This window comes from Bufo gargarizans, chromosome 4 (assembly GCF_014858855.1).
Source record: "Bufo gargarizans isolate SCDJY-AF-19 chromosome 4, ASM1485885v1, whole genome shotgun sequence".
Lineage (NCBI taxonomy): Eukaryota > Metazoa > Chordata > Amphibia > Anura > Bufonidae > Bufo > Bufo gargarizans.
In genome coordinates, this window is record NC_058083.1 from 361678110 (window position 1) to 361702153 (window position 24044).

Sequence of the window (24044 nt, forward strand, 5' to 3'; positions counted from 1 at the left end):
GTAACCCCTTTAAAGTGGTTGCACATGGCTATGATATGTCCCCAATGTCTGATAGGTGCGGGCCCCACCTCTGAAACCCATACCTATACTTAGAACGGAGTCAGCAATGTCCCGAGGGTGCACCATGCATGCTCGGCTGCCCTCCATCTATTCCTATGGGAGCACTGGATGTCCCATTGAAATGAATTGGAGGCACACGCCGGAAGCACGGATACTGCTCCACCCACTCGCTTCTATGGGGCTGACTGAAATACCCGAGCCAGCACTCTGCTATTTTCAGCCCTCCCATATGAATGAAAGAAGGGCAGCTGCGCATGTGCTGTGTGCCCTCAGAGACTTTGCCACTATGTTCTCAGTTTAGTTGCGTGTCCCAGAAGTGAGACCTGCACCTATCACACACTGTGGGCATATCCTAGTGTTATGCCCCCCACATGAGATGATACGACTGGATTAATCTGAAATGCATAGGTGAATATGCTATCATGTACTGGATTTTTAATTGCATGAAATAAAATAATTGTTTTTACTCCGCATGCCGAAGCTTTTAGTTTTTGGAGATTGTTAACTCTAAAAGGACAAATAACTACTAATGATAGGAATTCCACAGAAAGTACAAAAAGTAACATTTAAAATGTATTAAACTGGTCCCGATGAACAAGCTATATGGTCTATTGGCACAGGTTATCTGCCCTTGCAAAGGGACTTTGAGTTAACCAAAAAGTAACAGTGCTTCAATATGTTCTTATTTCTGCCCTTTTGATCAATAGCAACATCAGTGACTTTGATGACGTTCTGCATGAACTGTATCAAGGAATGCAGCCTCTGCTAATATCTAGCATAGATCATGAGATGATGGGTCATCAATAAGCAGTACGCCCTCCGCTGGTAATATCTAGCATAGAACATGGGCTGGCTGGACAGGAATGCAATGCTATACTACTATTAATATGTAGCTGAGCAAGTATTGTGATATGCAGATAACTGGCCCAGTTTTGACATTAATCCAAGTACAGCAGCTGGGGGTACAGTACAATGCTAAAATTGTACATGACACAATAAAAACACTCCTGACTAACCATATATACGGCTGTGTCAGAGATCTATTAGAAAATAGTGGGCTCTGTTAAATCATGAACTGTAACACAAACACATAGAAGACGGGGCCGATCCTTTGAAAGGAGCAGGTGAAGACTAGACTCAGCATTACTGTTAAGGAGCCAACATAATCCGACGTGCCCAAAGATCATTTTTTTCTCAGAGAAAAGGTGGTGGAACTCACCCCCCCTCCCCTGGCCACGCCCCTACCCACCCCTAGGACCGCCCCTTTAGAGAACAGTAAGTAAGCAGCGGGCCGCAGTGGCGACTCTAGGAACAATACAGGTCCTTCTAAAAAAAAATTGCATATTGTGATAAAGTTCATTATTTTCTGTAATGCACTGATAAACATTAGACTTTCATATATTTTAGATTCATTACACACAACTGAAGTAGTTCAAGCCTTTTATTGTTTTAATATTGATGATTTTGGCATACAGCTCGTGAAAACCCAGAATTCCTCTCTCAAAAAATTAGCATATTTCATCCGATCAATAAAAGAAAAGTGTTTTTAATACAAAAAAAAGTCAACCTTCAAATAATCATGTTCAGTTATGCACTCAATACTTGGTCGGCAATCCTTTTGCAGAAATGACTGCTTCAATGCGGCGTGGAGGCAATCAGCCTGTGGCACTGCTGAGGTGTTATGGAGGCCCAGGATGCTTCGATAGCGGCCTTAAGCTCATCCAGAGCGTTGGGTCTTGCGTCTCTCAACTTTCTCTTCCCAATATCCCACAGATACTCTATGGGGTTCAGGTCAGGAGAGTTGGCAGGCCAATTGAGCACAGTAATACCATGGTCAGTAAACCATTTACCAGTGGTTTTGGCACTGTGAGCAGGTGCCAGGTCGTGCTGAAACATGAAATCTTCATCTCCATAAAGCTTTTCAGCAGATGGAAGCATGAAGTGCTCCAAAATCTCCTGATAGCTGGCTGCATTGACCCTACCCTTGATAAAACACAGTGGACCAACACCAGCAGCTGACATGGCACCCCAGACCATCACTGACTGTGGGTACTTGACACTGGACTTCAGGCATTTTGGCATTTCCCTCTCCCCAGTCTTCCTCCAGACTCTGGCACCTTGATTTCCGAATGACATGCAAAATTTGCTTTCATCCGAAAAAAGTACTTTGGACCACTGAGCAACAGTCCAGTGCTGCTTCTCTGTAGCCCAGGTCAGGCGCTTCTGCCGCTGTTTCTGGTTCAAAAGTGGCTTGACCTGGGGAATGCGGCACCTGTAGCCCATTTCCTGCACACGCCTGTACACGGTGGCTCTGGATGTTTCTACTCCAGACTCAGTCCACTGCTTCCGCAGGTCCCCCAAGGTCTGGAATCGGTCCTTCTCCACAATCTTCCTCAGGGTCCGGTCACCTCTTCTCGTTGCGCAGCGTTTTCTGCCACACTTTTTCCTTCCCACAGACTTCCCACTGAGGTGCCTTGATACAGCACTCTGGCATGATTGCGGTTTTGAGTAATGAACCAGGCTGGGAATTTTTAAAAGCCTTAGGAATCTTTTGCAGGTGTTTAGAGTTAATTAGTTGATTCAGATGATTAGGTTAATAGCTCGTTTAGAGAACCTTTTCATGATATGCTAATTTTTTTAGATAGGAATTTGGGGTTTTCATGAGCTGTATGCCAAAATCATCAATATTAAAATAAAAGGCTTGAACTACTTCAGTTGTGTGTAATGAATCTAAAATATATGAAAGTCTAATGTTTATCAGTACATTACAGAAAATAATGAACTTTATCACAATATGCTATTTTTTTTTTAGAAGGACCTGTATATGGGGGGGGGGGGGGGGGCACAAAGATACCACAGTCAAAAATGAGGGGGGGGGGGGGGGCAAAAACAAAATAGGTATATATAAATATAAAAGTAGAAAAATCCACAGCACATCCAAGTTGTAAAAAGTAAAAAGACGGCTTTATTCACCAGACACGCGACGTTTCGATCCGCTCAATGGGATCTTTTTCAAGCAGTGACAAAAGTGGGCAGTGCATATTTATGCGGTTTAAACATCATTAAACAATTAACAAATCAAGTACATTTATCACATATAATACAATGAAAACAGCAATAAAGTAATGTTATCACTTGTATTTGAACAGTCAGACTCTGCAACTCATTTAAGTGTATCACAATGGCATTATTCCTTCTTGTACAATACATCATAGCCATCGAAAATATAGCATAATACATTAATTGTGATAATGGTGAATACAGGTGTAGGTCTTTCCAATACCTTAATAATCTAAAGTGCACAGGTGTACCTTCAGTTGGAGATGACATGGATCGCGGGAGTATGTGGCGAAGTCAAAACACATGGATCTCGGCGTATCAGACAATGCAATGCGCATGTCAGAGGACCTTTCCAAATAGTTCAGTCACATGATCGCGCGTACACCGGTCACGTAGTACGCATGTCCAAGGACCTTGGAACATGTGATCGCACTGCGTGATCACGCACCCGATCTCTTGACTAAATACATCACGTCACAGAAAAGGAAAGGGGATTCTAAATGTTCCGTACCTTACACTACCTAGAAACAGCTGATCGTGTATCCGATCATGTGTTCCAATATAAGATCGCCTCATCATGAAAAGTATACACATGTAGAATACTTAGTTAGATAGTATAGTAATCTTGATGGTATCTGCATCTCAGCACATGAAAACCTTGCCTGCACCAGCATATCCTGATCACCGTATGTCAGTATTGACCGCAAATTGCCGGCTCCGATGTGGGAGGCAAATAGATATGGGTCAGTGGTTCATCAGGGAACTTGACAGGCAACATCTTAGACGGAAGTACCGTTATTATAAAGAGAGGGAAGGAGAAGGTGTATAGTGAGCGGTAGTACCGCCAGATACCCATTCGAGTTGTCAGCTCAAAGTGGTCGTTCTAGTGCCTCCCAGTCATATCGAGGAACACAACCAATGTGGCCCGGTTGTCACCGCTTAGCCCCAGGTTGAAATAACCCCCTGTTCATAGGATCCCATTCCTGGAAATCCGATGTAACAGCCCGGGGTCATCCTCTAGGCTGGGGGGCAATCACAGAAAACACCCATTAGAAAAATCCTAGTGTCGCCTATCCCTCTGATACCGCTGACTCCAAAAGCAACCCCCATAACCGGCCAGAAAGTGCAGGTCGCTTTCTGAACATCGTCGGTCCCCCATGACAATGCTGTGCATGGCAATGTTCATGTGCTAAGTGCAGAAAAAATTGATCATATACTATAATGCTCAAAAATTAAATAAATGGTAATGTGTATGAAGAAAAAATGATGAAGATTCGTGATATGACTAATCCAGGTCCCATGATGATCCAGTCGATTGACCTTGCACCGCTCTCCCCTGGCAAAAACCAGATCCATTGTCACCATCCCCTGAGGACAATAAAAACAATATATAGAATTACCTTGTTAATTCAACAAGGGGCACTACCACAAATAACTTCAAAGTGAAACAGGCGAGCAGAATCCCAACATGACCACTCAAGACAAAAGCCAGGGCCTATAATCCACATTTAACCCTTGGGGTCTCAAGGTGTTTAGTCTAGCGATCCATCAGATCTCACATTTCTTGAGTAGACTGTGTCTATTGCCACCTCTGCGGGGAGTAGGAATGTGATCTATGAGCATAAATTTGAGGTCCCTTTCTTTGTGGCCCATGTCAGTGAAATGTTTTGGAACTGGAAGATCCATATGTTTTTTACGGATGGTATACCGATGTTGGTTGATTCGACTTTTAAAATCCAGTGAGGTTTCCCCCACGTATAATAACTGACATGGGCACCAAAGAATATATACAACGAATGAAGATTCGCATGTTAAATAATGTTTAATTTGGTATTTTTTCTGTGTCGATGGATGCAGAAAGAAGCTACCTTTCTGCATATAGCGACAATTTATACAGTTTAAGCAAGGAAAACTTCCCAATTTAGGGCAACGTAGAAAGGTCTGGCCAGATTCTTTTTGTGGGCCTATGTCAGTGTGTATTATTTTGTCTTTGAGATTCCTAGCTCTTATATGACATGAGGGGAGGATGAAGAAATTCTTCAATTCCCCCATGTCCACTCTTTAGTACCGGCCAGTGTTTTAATATGATTTGTCTAACCTGTATACTATCTTCAGTATAAAGTAGTAACTAGAGGAATTCTCTTAATATGTTTGTTGTTATTCCTATCCTTTTTGAGAAGATCGTCACATGATTTCTCTTGCGTCGTAGTAAGGTGTTCATTTAGTAGAGACAGAGGATAATTTCTATCCACAAAGGCCTGTGTCATACGTTTGAGAGTATCCGGTAATTCATCATTATTGCTCACAATGCGTTTGGCACGGTAGAACTGACTCAGAGGGAGTGATTTCACCATGGCTCTTGGATGTGCACTGTTGTAACTCAATAAGGTATTGCGATCAGTGGGCTTGGAATACAAGCTCGTCGACAGCATACCCTCTTTGATAGTCACAAAAGTGTCCAAAAAGTGAATTTGTTCGCTTGAATGTTCTAATGTAAATGTAATATCTATGTCAATAGTATTCAAAAAATGAAAAAACTCAATAAGTGCATTCTCTGACCCAGTCCAAATCAAAAAAATTTCATCTGTGTATCGCCACCACCTCAAGACATGCCGGAAGTGGGGCAATACATAGATGTACATCTCTTCGAGGAAGGAGACCGCCATGTTGGCGTAAGTCGGGGCCACATTGGACCCCATGGCGGTCCCCTTCCTCTGGAGGTAAAAGTAATCTCCAAACAAAAAATAATTACATGTCAGTACCAAATGTAGCAGTTGTAAAATGAAGTCCTGACATTCAGCTGAAAAGGTCGACTGGGTCAGGGCCCTAGTGACCACTTCAATCCCAAAATTGTGTCGGATTGAGGTGTATAAACTGGTAATGTCCAACGATGCTAAAATTGCATTCGGTGGAACGGTGGTCACTGCAAGTTTATTCAGAAAATCTGAGGTGTCCTGAATATAAGATTGAGCTGATACTGCGTATTGTCGCAATATCCTATCTAAAAAGATAGAAATATTGGACAAGATGGAGCCTCGGCCCGAGACAATGGGTCTCCCAGGTGGAGTTTTAAGATTTTTGTGGATCTTGGGCAGCAAATATAGAAACAGTGTCATGGGATGTGAAATTGTTAGAAAATCTCTAAGCTTGTCATCAATAATGCCAGCATTGCTAGCCCCCTGTATTACACTCTGTATCTTACGTTCAATGTCCCATCTGGGGTCAGTATTCAATTTTTGGTAGACCTCACAATCGTCCAACTGTCTATTGGCCTCTGCAATGTATTGATGAGTGTCCATGACCACAATCGCACCGCCTTTATCAGCAGGCTTGATGGTGAGACTGTGGTCATGGACCAACTCATCAATAGCACGCCACTCCAATAGTGTCATATTAGGGTGTGCAAATTTGCTATGAGCATTCAATTTCAATGTATTTACATCTTTGATCACTGCATCAATGAATAACTCAATTGCTGGAGAAGACACAGGTGGAACAAAATCACTCTTATTGGACAGGTTATAATCACTCAATTTCAATTCAGTATGGGTACTAATTTTGTCTGTAGATGAATGTGTTGAGAACCAGGTTCTGAGTTTAAGTCTACGGAAAAATTGATATAAGTCCGCTTCAAGTTGTAACCAATCTGTATTACTATTGGGACAAAAACTCAAACCGCTGGCCAACACACTCAATTGTGTATCTGACAAAACGTGTGATGAAATATTTACCACAATGTTGGCATCATTCAGTTGCGTTTTTTGACAAATAGCCACTTGCTCCTTGTTTTTGTATTGGTAGCGGTGGCGTTTTCGTCCTCCGCGTCGCGTCCGTTTCTTCCTGACAAGATTGCTGTGTGCTCTAAAAAAGGCTCAGTAACAAGGTTGTTTTGTTGCGATTGGGTTAAGTCCCTGATAGGAGGTTTCTTTCCTGCTTTTTGAGTGCGTTGTTGTGGCTGGCGATTCATTGTCCAGTTGTAGACATTCCCTGTGTTGTAATCCGATGAGTCGCGCTGCCATTTGCTGCGCTTTGTATCCTGTATTTCAGTCCTTAATTTATCCAGGAACGGTTGAAATTTAGATAAGTATTCCTGATATTCGTCTGTGGACAACAGGGAACATAATGTGGCTTGTAAAGCTTCCTGTTTTTCGGTGGTGTCAGCCAAATCTTTTTGAAGAAACTCCATGTTAAGTAAAATAAGGTCCAATGCAAACTTATTAGCGATGGATTCATATTTAATGCGAAAATCGTTGTCATGCATGTACATAGTAGGTTGTGGTAGTGCCCCTTGTTGAATTAACAAGGTAATTCTATATATTGTTTTTATTGTCCTCAGGGGATGGTGACAATGGATCTGGTTTTTGCCAGGGGAGAGCAGTGCAAGGTCAATCGACTGGATCATCATGGGACCTGGATTAGTCATATCACGAATCTTCATCATTTTTTCTTCATACACATTACCATTTATTTAATTTTTGAGCATTATAGTATATGATCAATTTTTTCTGCACTTAGCACATGAACATTGCCATGCACAGCATTGTCATGGGGGACCGACGATGTTCAGAAAGCGACCTGCACTTTCTGGCCGGTTATGGGGGTTGCTTTTGGAATCAGCGGTATCAGAGGGATAGGCGACACTAGGATTTTTCTAATGGGTGTTTTCTGTGATTGCCCCCCAGCCTAGAGGATGACCCCGGGCTGTTACATCGGATTTCCGGGAATGGGATCCTATGAACAGGGGGTTATTTCAACCTGGGGCTAAGCGGTGACAACCGGGCCACATAGGTTGTGTTCCTCGATATGACTGGGAGGCACTAGAACGACCACTTTGAGCTGACAACTCGAATGGGTATCTGGCGGTACTACCGCTCACTATACACTTTCTCCTTCCCTCTCTTTATAATAACGGTACTTCAGTCTAAGATGTTGCCTGTCAAGTTCCCGGATGAACCACTGACCCATATCTATTTGCCTCCCACATCGGAGCCGGCAATTTGCGGTCAATACTGACATACGGTGATCAGGATATGCTGGTGCAGGCAAGGTTTTCATGTGCTGAGATGCAGATACCATCAAGATTACTATACTATCTAACTAAGTATTCTACATGTGTATACTTTTCATGATGAGGCGATCTTATATTGGAACACATGATCGGATACACGATCAGCTGTTTCTAGGTAGTGTAAGGTACGGAAAATTTAGAATCCCCTTTCCTTTTCTGTGACGTGATGTATTTAGTCAAGAGATCGGGTGCGTGATCACATGGTGCGATCACATGTTCCAAGGTTCTTGGACATGCGCACTACGTGACCGGTGTACGCGCGATCATGTGACTGAACTATTTGGAAAGGTCCTCTGACATGCGCATTGCATTGTCTGATACGCCGAGATCCATGTGTTTTGACTTCGCCACATACTCCCGCGATCCATGTCATCTCCAACTGAAGGTACACCTGTGCACTTTAGATTATTAAGGTATTGGAAAGACCTACACCTGTATTCACTATTATCACAATTAATGTATTATGCTATAATTTCGATGGCTATGATGTATTGTACAAGAAGGAATAATGCCATTGTGATACACTTAAATGAGTTGCAGAGTCTGACTGTTCAAACACAAGTGATAACATTATTTTATTGCCGTTTTCATTGTATTATATGTGATAAATGTACTTGATTTGTTAATTGTTTAATGATGTTTAAACCGCATAAATATGCACTATGCACTGCCCACTTTTGTCACTGCTTTAAAAAGATCCCATTGAGCGGATCGAAACGTCGCGTGTCTGGTGAATAAAGCCGTCTTTTTACTTTTTACAACTTGGATGTGCTGTGGATTTTTCTACTTTTATATCGCTGGAGGTGGATCGCCTCCTCAGCCGCTGGCACTGCGACCGTACCGTCCAGACAGCTGTGCTGCCCACATCTATCTATCTATCTATATATATATATATAATTACAAAATACGAGAGAATTGCAGTATGCAGGAATACCTTTATAATAAAGCAATTTACTTGAAAAAGTCGTCTGCTGTGCCATCCTCTGCTTGCTTCCGCGGATTCTTTCCCCTTTTTTCTGTCTCTTGTCAGTGCGCAGGCGCACTGTTATGGTGGTTCTGTGGAAGACACACTGTTATGGGGGCATCTGTGGATGACAAATTATGCCTCTCATCAGTCCTTATGCCTCATTAGCCCCATTTTTATATTTAAAAAAAAAAAAACACACAACACTTACCTCAGTCGACTGTGCTCTAAACTGGCGCGCACAGCGCGAGGTCACAGAGCGACCTCACGCTGTGCGCAGCCCTGCACAGCCAACAGCGTAGCGACGCCACTAGCGGGCCGGCTGGGCCAGTAACTAAAGGGGGAGGGGCGAGTGGGAGAAAAAAAAAAAAAAAAGATCTCTCTCGATCTCTCTCTCGTCAGAATAGCCCTAGTCGTGCGTTTCTTAAGCCCCGCCGCCCAGCTCACCTGGTGCTCGTCCTCTCTCGCCTTTCGTTGGTAGGAGGAGTTACACCAGTCAGTTTTTCACTTCCGGCCAAGCTGCCCACACGTGCGGCGATTCTGTGCACCAGAACCCGCCGCCTCTTAGGTAAGTTGCCCCCTCCAGTTTTTCTTTTCATAACCCCTTTAGGTTCCGTCCTGTCCTCCCCGGAGCCGTTAGCACGCACCCGACGTTCCTCTCCCACCCCCGCCGCTTCCACCCGCCGTCATGGAACGCATCCGTGACCGCCGTGCGGTGAACCGGAAGTCGGCGGGGGGCCGCCCGCGCTGCCCGGCTGTGCTCCCTGTACCTCGTAGCCATTACAGTTCATCCAAATTGAATGCTTAGTTACCTGAAGTAAACATGTGGATCTCAAACCACCACTCTGCAGCCTTGTGTATCATGTCAGTACTTTCACAGATCTCAGCGCCTTTTCAGCATGTGTTCTGTCCAGATAAACCAATTCAATCAAATAAATGTACCTTAAATGATGGACAGTGCACCTGGCGTCACGTGGGGCACTTTGCTGCGCACGTTCCACGCAAGGTGTACTGCCTTTTGCCCTCCTTTGTACCAGTCGCTGATAGTCACGCCAGGGTCATGGTTGCCACACAGTGTGTCCGCATGGCTGCCATCACTCATTGCAGTTGAATGGTGGACGCCATGCTTTTGTGACTAGGGAAGTCTCTAGCAGCTCCAGGGTTCCGCTGCGGCCGCAACAAGATTTTTCGCTCCGTATCAAAACCGGCACAGCAGTCCCGCAAAGTGCTCTGCATCATATCATTTCCTCCGGAATGATCATGCGCAGGGTACCTGCCATGAACATCCTTGTCCCAGTCTGGCCAGCATTGCTGATTTGCAGCCTTGTTGCTAGTCTTTCCATCAGTCAATGGTTCATGGTCCATGCTCCATTATCCCCCTCCATGCTGCCGGTTCAGCTCATTCCCCACGCTGGGCCCGCCTCCGCAGCAGTCACACGTTTCGTTTCTGGCACCTGTACCGTCATATCCCATGAACATCTGGTCGCATCCCAGTCACGGTTCATGAAGTCAACATGTACGGTCTTGTTCTTTCAGGTGCTAAGCTAACCCCCCCACCTTCCTACGAGCGTTCTCAGGCAGCACCGCCCGCACCCATCCCACAATTTTCCCCCTCCAGCTTCCCTCATGTCCCCCTTTGTTTTTCAGCTCAAAACATGTCTCACGTTTCCGACATCGAGGACGCTCTGTCAACCGTAGAGTCCGCGGTGTCAGAGCGAGCAAGGCGTTCATCCTACCGGACTTGGACAATTCCCAAGATGATCGCCGAGCTGAACAAGCGAGGGATCCGTCATTCGGCCACAGCCCGTAAGGCTGAACTATATCGCCTTTTGTTTCCAAAGCCATCCACGGAGCAAGTCTCCATGTCAACCATACAGTTGTCCCTAACGCAACTGCACGCCACCATCAACAACCTGTCCAGTTCCATCTGCGACATAAATACCAGACTCCAGGCAGTCAAAAGCAGGGACGAGTCACCTTCCGCTCCCACCTGTCCGTGCCCAGGTCTGTCCACTTCCCGGCCTTCTTCCCCAGGTAGGTTTTCCGGGGCCCCCGAGATTGCTCCTTCCTTTTTTGTACCCGAAAACTTGCACGGAGATATACTTGCAGGCAAGGATGTCAATTTGGCGGCGGTCCTCATCTCCACCCATGACACAGTGGAAGACAGGACCATCGCATGCGGTGATGTGTCCGTTGTACTGAAGGCCAAAGACACTTACCTCAACAAAAAACTCCATCCCAGAGTTTGTGCTTGCGTTCAGCCTGTATCGGGACATCATCTGCTCGGCACAGCCAGCTAGAAGGGAGGAGCTTGACGCATAACTATACAGGGTCACGGAGCTCGGGTACAAATACGGAGGATTTTCCTACTGCGGCTACCATCGGTCATTCTCGGCGAAGGCAGCCACAGCCCTCGCCCAGTTCCAGCATGTCACCAATTGGGCATCCTTAGATATGGAACTGTTCTGCAGACATTTTGCCGGTCTCAGGTCCCCGTATTGCTCCAACTGCCAGTCAGTACTGCACACGTCCGACTGGTGCCCAAACTCTCACGTCACCTCTCAGCCTAAACAGCAGCCCAGCACTTCAGCCCCCCAAAAGCCAGGTCCACTCCTGGATAAATTAGGTCGCACCATTGTATACCTAGGAAAAAATCAATTGTGCAACAATTTTAACACTAGCTTCTGTAATTACAAGTGTAATGTGGAGCACATCTGTTCTACCTGCTTTCGGGCCCATCCCCAATCCTCCTGCTCCTAGCGCTCTGCAAAAAGTTGACTAGCCGACATTAATGTCCCCATTCTTGTCTCCCTCCTCAAAACCCACCACAACCCCGGCTTCGTCAAATTTCTATAGTCCGGGTTTCCCGTAGGCTTCCACACCGGTCTCGTCACCTTGCCCAGGGTTCATGGGAGGCCCCCAACCTCGTGTCAGCCATGGAGGACCCGAACTCGGTGGATGCTCTTCTGCAGGCCGAGTTGCAGAAGGGATTCATCATAGGCCCCTTTTCCCAACCTCCTTTCCAGGTCTATAGGGTAAGCCCCATCAGTCTGGTCAGCAAAAGAAACACCAATAGAAAGCGTTTGATTTACGATTTGTCAGCACCTCATGCATCCAGTGTCCCGTCTCACCTCTTTGATCCCGTCTGAAGAATATTCGATGCATTACTCTTCCCTGGATGAAGCCATTGAACTGATCTTACAAGTGGGGGCGGGCGCTTGGCTTTCGAAGGCGGATATCTCGGATGCCTTCAAGCTGTTGCCAATCCAACCTCACCTTTGGGGGTTTCACAGAATCAAATGGAAGGACCAGTACTATTTTGCCACCCGTCTCACGTTCAGGTCAAAGAGCAGCCCCCTCTTTGATCAGCTCGATGCGATAAGTAGAAGGAATAAAGATAGCGGCACTCACCTGAATGTTGCAAGTAGTAACTTTATTCTTGTGGAATCAGATACAAAGTTCAGCAGGCTGGGGCGGACAGAAGAGTGTATATGCTGAGTGATCAAACAGGCGACGGCCGTTTCGCTCACCTTGCGCTTTCTCTGGCCTCTGATCTCATCACGCTACCTGTGCGCTCCTTTATACCAGGTCTCAAGTTGCCTAGGCAACCTCTGACGCTAAGGCATATCAGTAAACAGCTTCCTGAGCAGTGACTGAACCATGTATGCGGTATCTGATATAAAATCAGCCCTGACAGCTACTACATTTACATGCAAAGGCTAATCTAGATGCTTGTCGCCTCAGAAATATACACTTAAATCATTGTGGTCGTTTAACCCCAACAGTCCCATCGCATTTGTGCGAATGATCCAATCTGCCTCCCTCTGCATAAGGAGGCGATCTCTATCCCCCCCCCCCCCCTTCCCCCCCTGCAAATACCTGCTCTAGGGCCTTTTCCTGATCTAACAGAATTTATGTGCTCCCTGAACCTTTCATACATAGGGCAAATAGTCTTTCCTATGTAGAAAGATCCACAGGAGCAAAAGACCAGGTAAACTACATACTTAGTTTTACACGTGGTGAACTGCATGAGCCTGTGTTCAATGCCTGCAAAGAAGACATACTTGCCTTGTATGACCTGTTTAAAAAATGAGCAATCGCCACATCTGTGGCTCCCTACTGGGGTACATTCAGTGAGCCAATTCTTAGCTTTGGTTTCCCTCAATCTGCTTCTTACTAATTTGTCCCTGATCGTGTGGCACTTCTTAAAAGTGATCAGTGGTTTACTACCTATTACATCTTGTAACCCTTCCTCGTTCCTGAGAATCTCCCAATTCTTGAATATGACCTGCTTAATTGTGTCTGCCAGAGGGCTAAACCTGAAAGCGAAGGTAAACCTTTCTGTGTTTCTTGTTTGGCTACTCTTTTTATCTTTATTTTTAAGTAACTCCTTTTGGGTAAATTGACCTGCTTTTGCCAATGCTGCATCTAGAGCAATCTCGGAGTAACCCCTCGCTATTAGTCTTTCCTTTAGTTCTTGAGCCTGCTTCTTATAACCCGCTTCCGTGCTATTTATGCGTCCGAGCCGTATAAACTGTCCGTATGGCACTGCTTGTTTTACGCTACGTGGATGATAGCTGTCGTAGTGCAGCAGGGAATTAGTGGCCATAGGCTTGCGGTAACCCATGGCAACTATTGCGCCATTCTCTATAGTAACCATGACATCAAGGAATTCTAAAGTTCCACCTCCAAAATTCAAGGTGAACTTCATGTTCATGTCATTATGGCTATTGAGAAAATGCACAAAATCCTCTTAAGACTGCCTCGTGCCCTGCCACACAACAAAAACAATCATCCACGTAGCGCAGAAATAATTTTATATGCTGCAGATATGGGTTAGAAGTGGAGCAGACATAACGGTGTTCAAATACTGACAAAAACAAATTAGCAAAAGGTGCAAGACATCGGTGTGCCCATGGCCGTACAGTGGATCTGCCTGTACCAGCGCCCTCCAAAAGTAAACACATTATTACCGAGTACAAAATTAAGTGCCTCCTGGACAAACATGCAATAGATAATCACTCTTGTTAGTTTTGCTAAGAACTTTGATGACAGCCTGTACACCTTCCCCATGTGGGATACGGGTGTACAGGCTTTCCACATCAAGTGACACTAAATTGAAATCATCCTGCCACTGGAAGCGATTCATTGCCTCCAGAAAAGGAGTTTGTGTCCTGTAAATAAGTAGGGGACTTTTCCATTTCAATCCGTTTTTTTCCGGTAACAAAACAAAAGTTAAAATTTATTACCCTGATACTGCAGTTTACAGAAACGCCACATTTGTGGTCGTAAACTGCTGTATCAGTAAAAGGGAGGCCGCAAAAGGAAAGGACCGACATGGTTTCTGGAAGGCCGATTTTGATGGCCTTTTTTATTGACACCATATCCCTTTTGAAGCCCCCCTGATGCCCCCCTAGAGTAAAAACTCCCTAAAAGTGACCCCATCTAAGAAACTAGACCCCTCAAGGTATTCAAAACTGATTATACAAACTTTATTAACCCCTTTAGGTGTTCCTCAACAGTTAATGGCAAATGAAGATGAAATATCAGAATTTAAATTTTTGGTAACCTTGCCTCACAAAAATGTAATATAGAGCAACCAAAAATCATATTTACCCTAAAAATACTCCCCATAAAAAATACCACCTTATCCCGTAGTTTCCAAAATGGGGTCACTTTTAGGGAGTTTCCAGGGGTGCATCAGGGGGGGTTGAAACAGGACACTGTGTAAATAAACCGGTCCATAAAAATGAGCCCTCCAAAAACCAAACGGCGCACCTTTCACTCTACACCTCGCTGTGTGGCCGTACATCCCCATTTGCCAATAACTTGTGCAACGCCTAAAGTGTTAACGACGTATGTAAAATCAGTTTTGAATACCTTGAGGGGTGTAGTTTCTTAGATGGGGTCACTTTTAGGGAGTTTCTACTCTAGGGGTGCATCAGGGGGCTTCAAATGGGACATGGTCTAAATAAACCAGTCCATAAAAATCAGCCTTCCAAAAACCAAAACGGCGCACCTTTCACTCTACGCCCCGCTGTGTGGCCGTACAGTAGTTTACGGCCACATATTTGGTGTTTCTGTAAACGGCAGAGTCAGGGCAATAAAGATACAGTCTTGTTTGGCTGTTAACCCTTGCTTTGTTAGTGGAAAAAATGGGTTAAAATGAAATAGACAAAAAAATGAAATTCGCAAATTTCATCCCCATTTGCCAATAACTTGTGCAACACCTAAAGTGTTAACGACGTATGTAAAATCAGTTTTGAATACCTTGAGGGGTGTAGTTTCTTAGATGGGGTCATTTTTGGGTAGTTTCTATTATGTAAGCCTCGCAAAGCGACTTCAGACCTGAACTGGTCCCTAAAAATTGAGTTTTTGTAAATTTCAGAAAAATTTCAAGATTTGCTTCTAAACTTCTAAGCCTTATAACATCCCCCCAAAATAAAATATCATTCCCAAAATAATTCAAACATGAAGTAGACATATGGGGAATGTAAAGTCATTACAATTTTGGGGGGTATTACTATGTATTACAGAAGTAGAGAAACAAACTTTGAAATTTGCTAATTTTTTCCAAATTTTTGTTATATTAGGTATTTTTTGGTGCAAAAAAAAAAAATTTTTTTGACTTCATTTTACCAGTGTCATGAAGTACAATATGTGACAAAAAAAAACAATGTCAGAACGGCCTGGATAAGTCAAAGCATTTTAAAGTTATGAGCACTTAAAGTGACACTGGTCAGATTTGCAACAAATGGCCTGGTCCCAAGGCTGTGTCCTTAAGGGGTTAAAGAGTCATTGCTGTTTCCACAACTTTGCAAAAATTAATAGTATAAGAAAGTGTATAATAATATATCTTATTAGAGAAAGTCCCTTTTGTCATTTATCAGACTCTCCCTCAGCAGCCTCCTACACTAATAACTCACTCTCAAATCCCTGGTTAAATTCATCTGATGAGAGGCAGAGATGAGCCCCATTTTAAAGGGGCTGTGCAGAATCCTAAAACATTTTATTAAATTTTATAAACCTTGTCTAATCTCCTACAGAGTGTACCAATCAACTTTTCCTGACTCTTCACTTCTCCTGTTACACTCCATTGTTTACAACCTGTACTTCCAGGTTGTGCATGTAGATGAGCTACAGCCACAACACTTCCCATAGTGCTGTGTGCTACAATCCTCATCATCCATTTGTTGTATCCTCTCAAACAGCTTCAATATGACAAGCAGTGGCCTCTGCTGACCCAGTCTCCACAGAACGCGCAGTCATGTGACCACTTTCCCAATCTCTGGAGTGCGACAGAAAAAGTACTGCAAGTACATTAGTAAGTTGCAGAACCTGGCAGGGGAAGCACAATGAAAGGGAAACATTTATACTCGGATAAGGCTACTTTCACACTTGCGTTTGTCGGTCCGCTCGTGAGCTCCGTTTGAAGGAGCTCACGAGCGGACCCGAACGCCTCCGTCCAGCCCTGATGCAGTCTGAATGGAGCGGATCCGCTCAGACTGCAGTCTGGCGGCGTTCAGCCTCCGCTCGCCTCCGCACGGCCAGGCAGACAGCTGAACGCTGCTTGCAGCGTTCAGCTGTCCGTCTGGCCGTGCGGAGGCGAGCGGATCCGTTCAGACTTACAATGTAAGTCAATGGGAACGGATCCGCTTGAAGATGACACCATATGGCTTAATCTTCAAGCGGATCCGTCCCCCATTGACTTTACATTCGTAAAAGAACAAATCCGATAAAGCACAAGTGTGAAAGTAGCCTAACCCCTTTAAGCTTCACTGAGGGAGAACGTTATAAATGCAAAACACACACACACACACACACACACACACACACACGGGAAGAGATTTATCAAAACTGGTGTAAAGGTAAACTGGCTTAGTTGCCCATAACAACTGATCAGATTTCAACTTTCATATTCCAGCTCTGAAAAATTAAAGGTGGAATCTGATTAGTTGCTGTGGGCAGGTTTCCCTTTATACCAGTTTTGATTAATCTAACCAGAGTCATTGCTGCTCCTGGCTCTAGTACGGTATGTTTTTTGTCTGCCCCTCATCCTTGCTGGATACACAGCTACATAGTTTTCCCTGAGCTAGTGAGAGGCTGACCATCAGAGCCTGCAGAAGGGTAAAATGATAAAAGTCATATACCGGTCATATAATGGCCAGTTATAGCGTTATTCCTCATGTACATACATGCCTTCTCATTTTGAAATGACAATATATTTAAAAAGGTCAGCACTAGGGATGAGCGAATCGACTTCGGATAAAACATCTGAAGTCGATTCGCATAAATCTTTGTTTCAATACTGTACGAAGCAAGCGTGACTGTGCTGTCCGCAGCGTGCCTCTGCAAAGCAAAAAAGTAGCGCATGCACTTTTTTTTGGGTGCGGACCGTCAGATGCAGATCGTGGATCTCATTCAAGTGACTGGGTCCGAATCCGCATGTGGCTGCCCCATGGTCTGTGCCTGTGCATTGCAGACAGCACAGTCACGCTTGCGTCGTACAGTATTGAAACAAAGTTTTATGCAAATCGACTTTGGATGTTTTATCCGAAGCCGATTCGCTCATCCCTAGTGCTGACCTTTTTAATGATACATTTTCTAATTATCTTTGGCAACTCCTTTAACTTGTCAGATCCTTTACATTACACAGCACTATAGGTTGTACAATTTATAATATTTTGTTACCTGTCTGAATATATTGTCATTCTGTAGTGCTTACGTTAGGATTCCAATCCGTGCCGCTGTTCCGCATCTCCGTGATGTGGAATGCACAAGGCCGGTGCCCGTGTATTTGGACACGCTTTATGCAGGCCGCAATACGGCCACAGGGAGGAGGCCTTATACTATTTATTTTTTATTTTTCTATAAAACACATTTCCCGAACTCAGGTTCGGTTCAAAGATATCACTTGGAACAGAACCAGAGTTCGGGAAATTGATTTTTACAGTATAAATCAATTTCTGAAGTCATTATGCGAAGTCTCACGAAGTAATAACTTTGGCTCATTGGAGCTAATACATTCTAATACTGTACGGAGTATTAAAAAAAGTTTTAGGCGAATCGACTTCAGATGTTTCATCCGAAGTCGTTTTGCTCATCCCTAGTCAGCACCTTCTCTGGCGCCCTTTAGTCCCTGAGAGCAGTCATTGGCTGCAGAGGTCATATGCTGTACACCTGCATGTTACCACTGCAGTCTGTGAAAAAGCAGTGACGCCGAGAAAGGAGGTGACAAGGCGAGTATGTCATTATTTCTATTTATTTTTACAGCATTTGGGGGCATTGCTCCAATTATCTCAGACAACCACTTTAAAGTCCAAAATGTCTGATTTGTTTCCTGTATCTGGAGTGGTTAGGCTGAGGATCTGTCACACACACACAAAAAAAAAAAAAAAAAAATTATAATATATAATAATCGGATATGGCCAGTTTACGTACAATATACAGTATATGTATAAAGATGTCCACAAATATTAGGAAAAAATAAAATTAAAAAATGATGATGAAACCAGATGATTTCAAACGATAAGGTACCTTCATCAGGTTCAATTTAACAAACGCTCAATTGTTTCAGCTGACTGACTAGCTTGATGGATGGATAAAGGAACAGACGGGAGTTACTGGCTGGGGGCGTGTCCCTGCAAAGTCTGACACTGGCAGCACTGATCGGACGGTCAGACTATACAGGGACATACCCCCAGCTGGTAACAGCCATCTGTACCAGGCTGACAAGTCCTCTTAAGGGCTCATGCACACAACCTCATCAGTTGCGTATCCGTAAAACACAAATCCCAGCCAAGTGCATGCTACCATTTCCCCCCCCCCCCCCCAAACTCCTCTACAAACATCCTATCCTTGTCCACAAAACGGACAAGAATAGGACACGCTCTCTCTTTTTTGCAGGACTGCGGAACGGATGTGCAGATGCGGACAACACACAGCTGCATCTTTGTGACATGAACGGGTCCACATCAGAGCCACAAAAAAAAATGCGGATTGGAGGTGGACAGAAACTACAGCCGTGTACACAAGCCCTTAAAATGTGACCAACTTTTTGTATAACTTTATTTGAAATTATTCTCAAATGCCCTCAACCTCATTTCTGTTATGTTCTTAGTTTTACTGCCAAAATATTCACTATAGCGCTTTTGACTGTTATGTACACCGGCTGACATGTATGCTACGAGGGGGTAGGGGTCGCAGTGAGCTCTGTACTGGTGCTCCTGCCAGTACTACGCTCACTCCGGCCCCCATTTAGTCTAATTATAACACGGGGGTAGTTTTCTAGACTACCAAACGCTTTCACGTGGCAGGGTTCTATATATTCCTTTTTCTTGAGAAAGTTAGTTTGCAGACATCCTTACCCCACTGTTTACATAGAGAGTTAGCAACCAAATTACACGTCAGGAACTATTTTTAGGACTTGAGGTGAGGGTGTTCCCCCACAGCTGAATGGAAATATTCTGAAATGCAATTACATAAAACCAGTGAAAGACATCTGAAATGACTATTATTGAAGGTGAAAGTACGTCACGTCAGTGTACACAGCCGCTGGCTCTGAGGCTAGGTCTACACGACGACATTTGTTGCGCGACAAAAAGTCGCGCGACAGATAGGGCGCAACAGTTGTCGCGCGACATTTTGTTGCACCAATGTCGCGCGACAATTTTTATAATGGCAGTCTATGGTGTCGCACTGCAACATGCGACATGTTGCGACTGCGACGCGACAGTCGCAGAAAAATCCATCTTGAATGGATTTTCTGCGACTGTCGCGTCGCAGTCGCAGCATGTCGCATGTTGCAGTGCGACACCATAGACTGCCATTATAAAAATTGTCGCGCGACATTGGTGCAACAAAATGTCGCGCGACAAATGTCGTCGTGTAGACCTAGCCTGAAAGCCAAGGGCCTCAGGAGACTGCCCGACCAGCCAAATGCAGCATAGTGTCAGCTGGAGATGTGTGGGGGGGGGGGGGGGGGGGGGGGGAGGTCTCAGGGGTGTCACAGTCACCCTCCTGAGTATTATTGTGCTGGCACAGCTGATCACAATGATCTACATGTACACTGGGGTGCCTTAAAGGGCTTTTCCATAGATAACATGTACAGCCATTCAATATGAGCAATACCGCAGGCAGCATCAATCAATGTAAGATAAATAATACTCCAGAGCAGACCTGAAGGCAGACATAACTAGTGTCTATTAGTAAATCGGAGAACCCATGAGTACCCCGAGTATTCCTTTTAATATTTTAAAGGACCTACAGGATATTCCAAAGGGGATTTTCTACTTTGGACAATGTCTTTGTGGGGGAAGTGATGAATATATAAATGCAGTATCCATTTCTCAGTGGCTATTACATCTATAGACAATAGTGTCTCCCAGCACCATTAATCCTTATGAGCAAGTTGTTAACCCCTTCCTGACCAGGCCTAATTTTGCAAATCTGACATGACACTTTATGTGGTAATAAAGCAGCACATTCAGTGCTGTGTATACAGCGACCTAGAGGGCAGGGACACCCAGGAACGGTCCCTGCCCTCTCTCTGGGGAGCATTGCTGTCACCGTTTTAGGGATCTCACAAACGGTTCTAAACGGATCAGTTCAGCCCCAATACATTCTGAATGGATAAGGATCTGTTCAGAATGCATCACTTTGGCTCCGTTCCGCCTGGCGATGCGGAGCCAAACGGATCCGTCCTGACTTACAATGTAAGTCAATGGGGACGGATCCGTTTTCACCTACACAATATGGTGCAATTGAAAATGGATACGTCCCCCATTGACTTTCAATGTAAGTCAGAACAGATCCGTTTTGACTTAGACTTTTTTTTTCAAAGAATAATGCAAACGGATCCATTCTGAACGCATACAAGTGTTTGCATTATAGGTGCGGATCCGTCTGTGCAGATACCAGACGGATCCGCACCTAACGCGGGTGGGAAAGTAGCCTTATCTGACCAATTGCTGTACAATCAGACCAATAGTTGGTGTGTATAACAAAAGATGTGTGTGTAATTGGCCATGTGACTAGGGCTGAAACGATTACTCGACAAAAATATCAAATAAATTCTCAAATGTTTTGCATTGATGTTTCAGCGTGGGAGTGAAGCGCTTGCTACTACTCACCTCTCAGTAGTCACCCACCAGCCTGCGCACTGCACTGTCCTCCTGACACATCGTCAGGACATAGAAGACAGAGGAGTTGTAGAGCGTTGCCCCTACAGGAGAGGCAAGTATTAAAGGGCTGCTGGAGACTAGGAGCGGAGATGGTGGCACTGGGGGAGCTGAGGGCACGCTGGTATCGGAGGGGGGTGATGGCACAGAGTACTCAAAGCATTGGGGACAGATGGCACAGAGGATTAATGGAATTGGGGTCGAGCTGATGGCACTGATCCCAACCTAAATGGAAACCTTACAGTCAGCCAGAAAAGACCCCAGATGGTTAAACATGAGCAATCTCCAGTCGTCCTTTTCTACATTTTCTTAGTCTTTATCAGACATCTTGCATTCAGTTTAGGTCAGGGGAGCCGCGACATTTGGCCAACACATAGGCCACAATGTTTTTCCTGGACCGAGCATGGCCATGTGAATCAGACCTTAAAATGAGTTGTACAGGTAGTATATATTGATGACCTATCCACAGGATAGGTCATCAATATCCGATCGATGGGGTCTGACACCCGGCCTCCCTGTCCATCAGGTATTTGAAGAGGAGCCGGTGCTTCATGCGAGCGTTGCTGCTTCTTCATTACTTATACATTGTCTCCCTTGCAGCGTAGTGTAATTACAAGTACTCGCAAAATATAACTTATACTGAACCTTTTCCCATAAAATAATTTATCAATCTGCTCAGCTCCTCCTGCTCTATCACAGGCTGCCTGCAGACTACTTCACATTTTCATGGTGACAGGTCCCCTTTAAAATAAATAAAAATTGTACAATTGATGTTGATTGTGTTAAAATGTCCTGTAAAACAACTTACAAATGAATAAATGTAAGAGCGAGGCTGTGAATAGCGGTATGCAAATAATGGATATCACCATGAAGAACATGGAACACGTGTGCAGGTAGGTGGTCGGTACAAGTGTCTCTCATAACATGATGTAGGATCGCTGAGGGCCCCACTGATCCCTGGTAAATGCACAGCCGAGTGCAGCAATATAGTTGGATGGAGCAAGAAGTTTTCTGTCACTCAGAGGGAAAGCAGATACAAGACTGCAAACACAATGAGGTTCCTCCAGCAGTAAACGGATCATATGTGCAGAAGATCCACATCAACAGCTTCATGGGACTAGGGTTACCAACGTCTGCGATTGCGTTCAGAGTTTCAGTTTTTTCTGCACAAAAAGGTTTCTATGCATTTTTCATGCCTGTGAAGAAAAACTAAAAACTAACACTCAACATCTCCTAGTCACAATCAGTGAAAAACACACTGAAACCGGATGCAAGCCCCATTTACTTCTATGAAGCCAGGCTGCCTAAGAGACGCACAATATAGAACATGCTGTGATTTAACTGAAGGTAGGGATGATCTGTGAGAAACGCTGCTCATGTGCACAGATCCATTGAAATGAGTGGGTCAGAATTCAGGTGCTGTCCAGGTGCTGTCCGCTCACAACGCACATCGCATCCATACGGAAAATTAGCCAGTTAAAGGCCACTTGCTGAAGTGACAACAACTTTATCATGTAGAGAACGTTAATACAAGCCTAATGTATGGCTATTAGGCTACTTTCACACTAGCGTTCGGCTAGCGTTCGATCGGATCCGTTCTGAACGGATCCGATCATAATAATGCAGACGGAGGCTCCGTTCAGTACGGATCCGTCTGCATTATTTTAGCAAAAAAAAGCTAAGTGTGAAAATAGCCTAGTACGGATCCGTCCAGACTTTCAATGTAAAGTCAATGGGGGACGGATCCGCTTGAAGATTGAGCCACATTGTGGCATCTTCAAACGGATCCGTCCCCATTGACTTACATTGAAAGTCTGGACGGATCCGCACGGATCCGCACGCCTCCGAACGGCCAGGCGGACACCCGAACGCTGCAAGCAGCGTTCAGCTGTCCGCCTGTCCGTGCGGAGGCGAGCGGAGCGGAGGCTGAACGCCACCAGACTGATGCAGTCTGAGCGGATCCGCCTCCATTCAGACTGCATCAGGGCTGGACGGCTGCGTTCGGGTCCGCTCGTGAGCTCCTTCAAACGGAGCTCACGAACGGAAACCCGAACGCTAGTGTGAAAGTAGCCTTATCCATATTGCCTCCTTTGCTGGCTGGATTCATTTTTCTATCACATTATACACTTTTTCCATGTTTACAGACCACCCTCTAATCCATCAGTGGTGGTCGTGCTTGCACATTAAATGACCGGTAGAGCACATGTAGGCTAGCGTTTTGTTTTTTTATAGTATGTAAGCACAACCACTGCCGATGGATTGCAGGGCGGTGGTAACCATGGAAACAAGCAGTGTATATTGTGATGGAAAAATGAATCCAGCCAGCAAAGGAGGCAATATGGACTATCACAATACATTAGTTAATGCTTTGTGTCACTTCATCAAATGGATAACTGCCATTTGATGAAGTGACACAACCCCTTTAAGCTTTGAGTTGAAGACCTCATTAGTGCTAGGATGCACTGCCTAACAACCCTACTCACAAGGCTGCAGCTGTGAAGTGTATCCATAGAAACCAGTCCCACAAGTGTTGCCTGTTCTAAATAGGCACTGTGCTGTCAGCAGATATGCTATACCGTTCCTCATCATACTTCGGAAGATATGCTATACCGTTCAATAGGCACTGAGCTATCAGCAGAAATGCCATACTTTTCCTTATCATCCGATAAATCATATATACTTCAGCAGATAAGCAATACCTCATCATCCGATA

At 44.7% G+C, this 24044-nt stretch overlaps 1 protein-coding gene across 1 annotated transcript in view; it reads right to left on the reverse strand.

Annotated features, from left to right (window-relative positions):
* Window positions 1–24044, reverse strand: part of CNST (consortin, connexin sorting protein) — a 101606-nt gene that overhangs the window by 64567 nt on the left and 12995 nt on the right. The window lies entirely within an intron of this gene.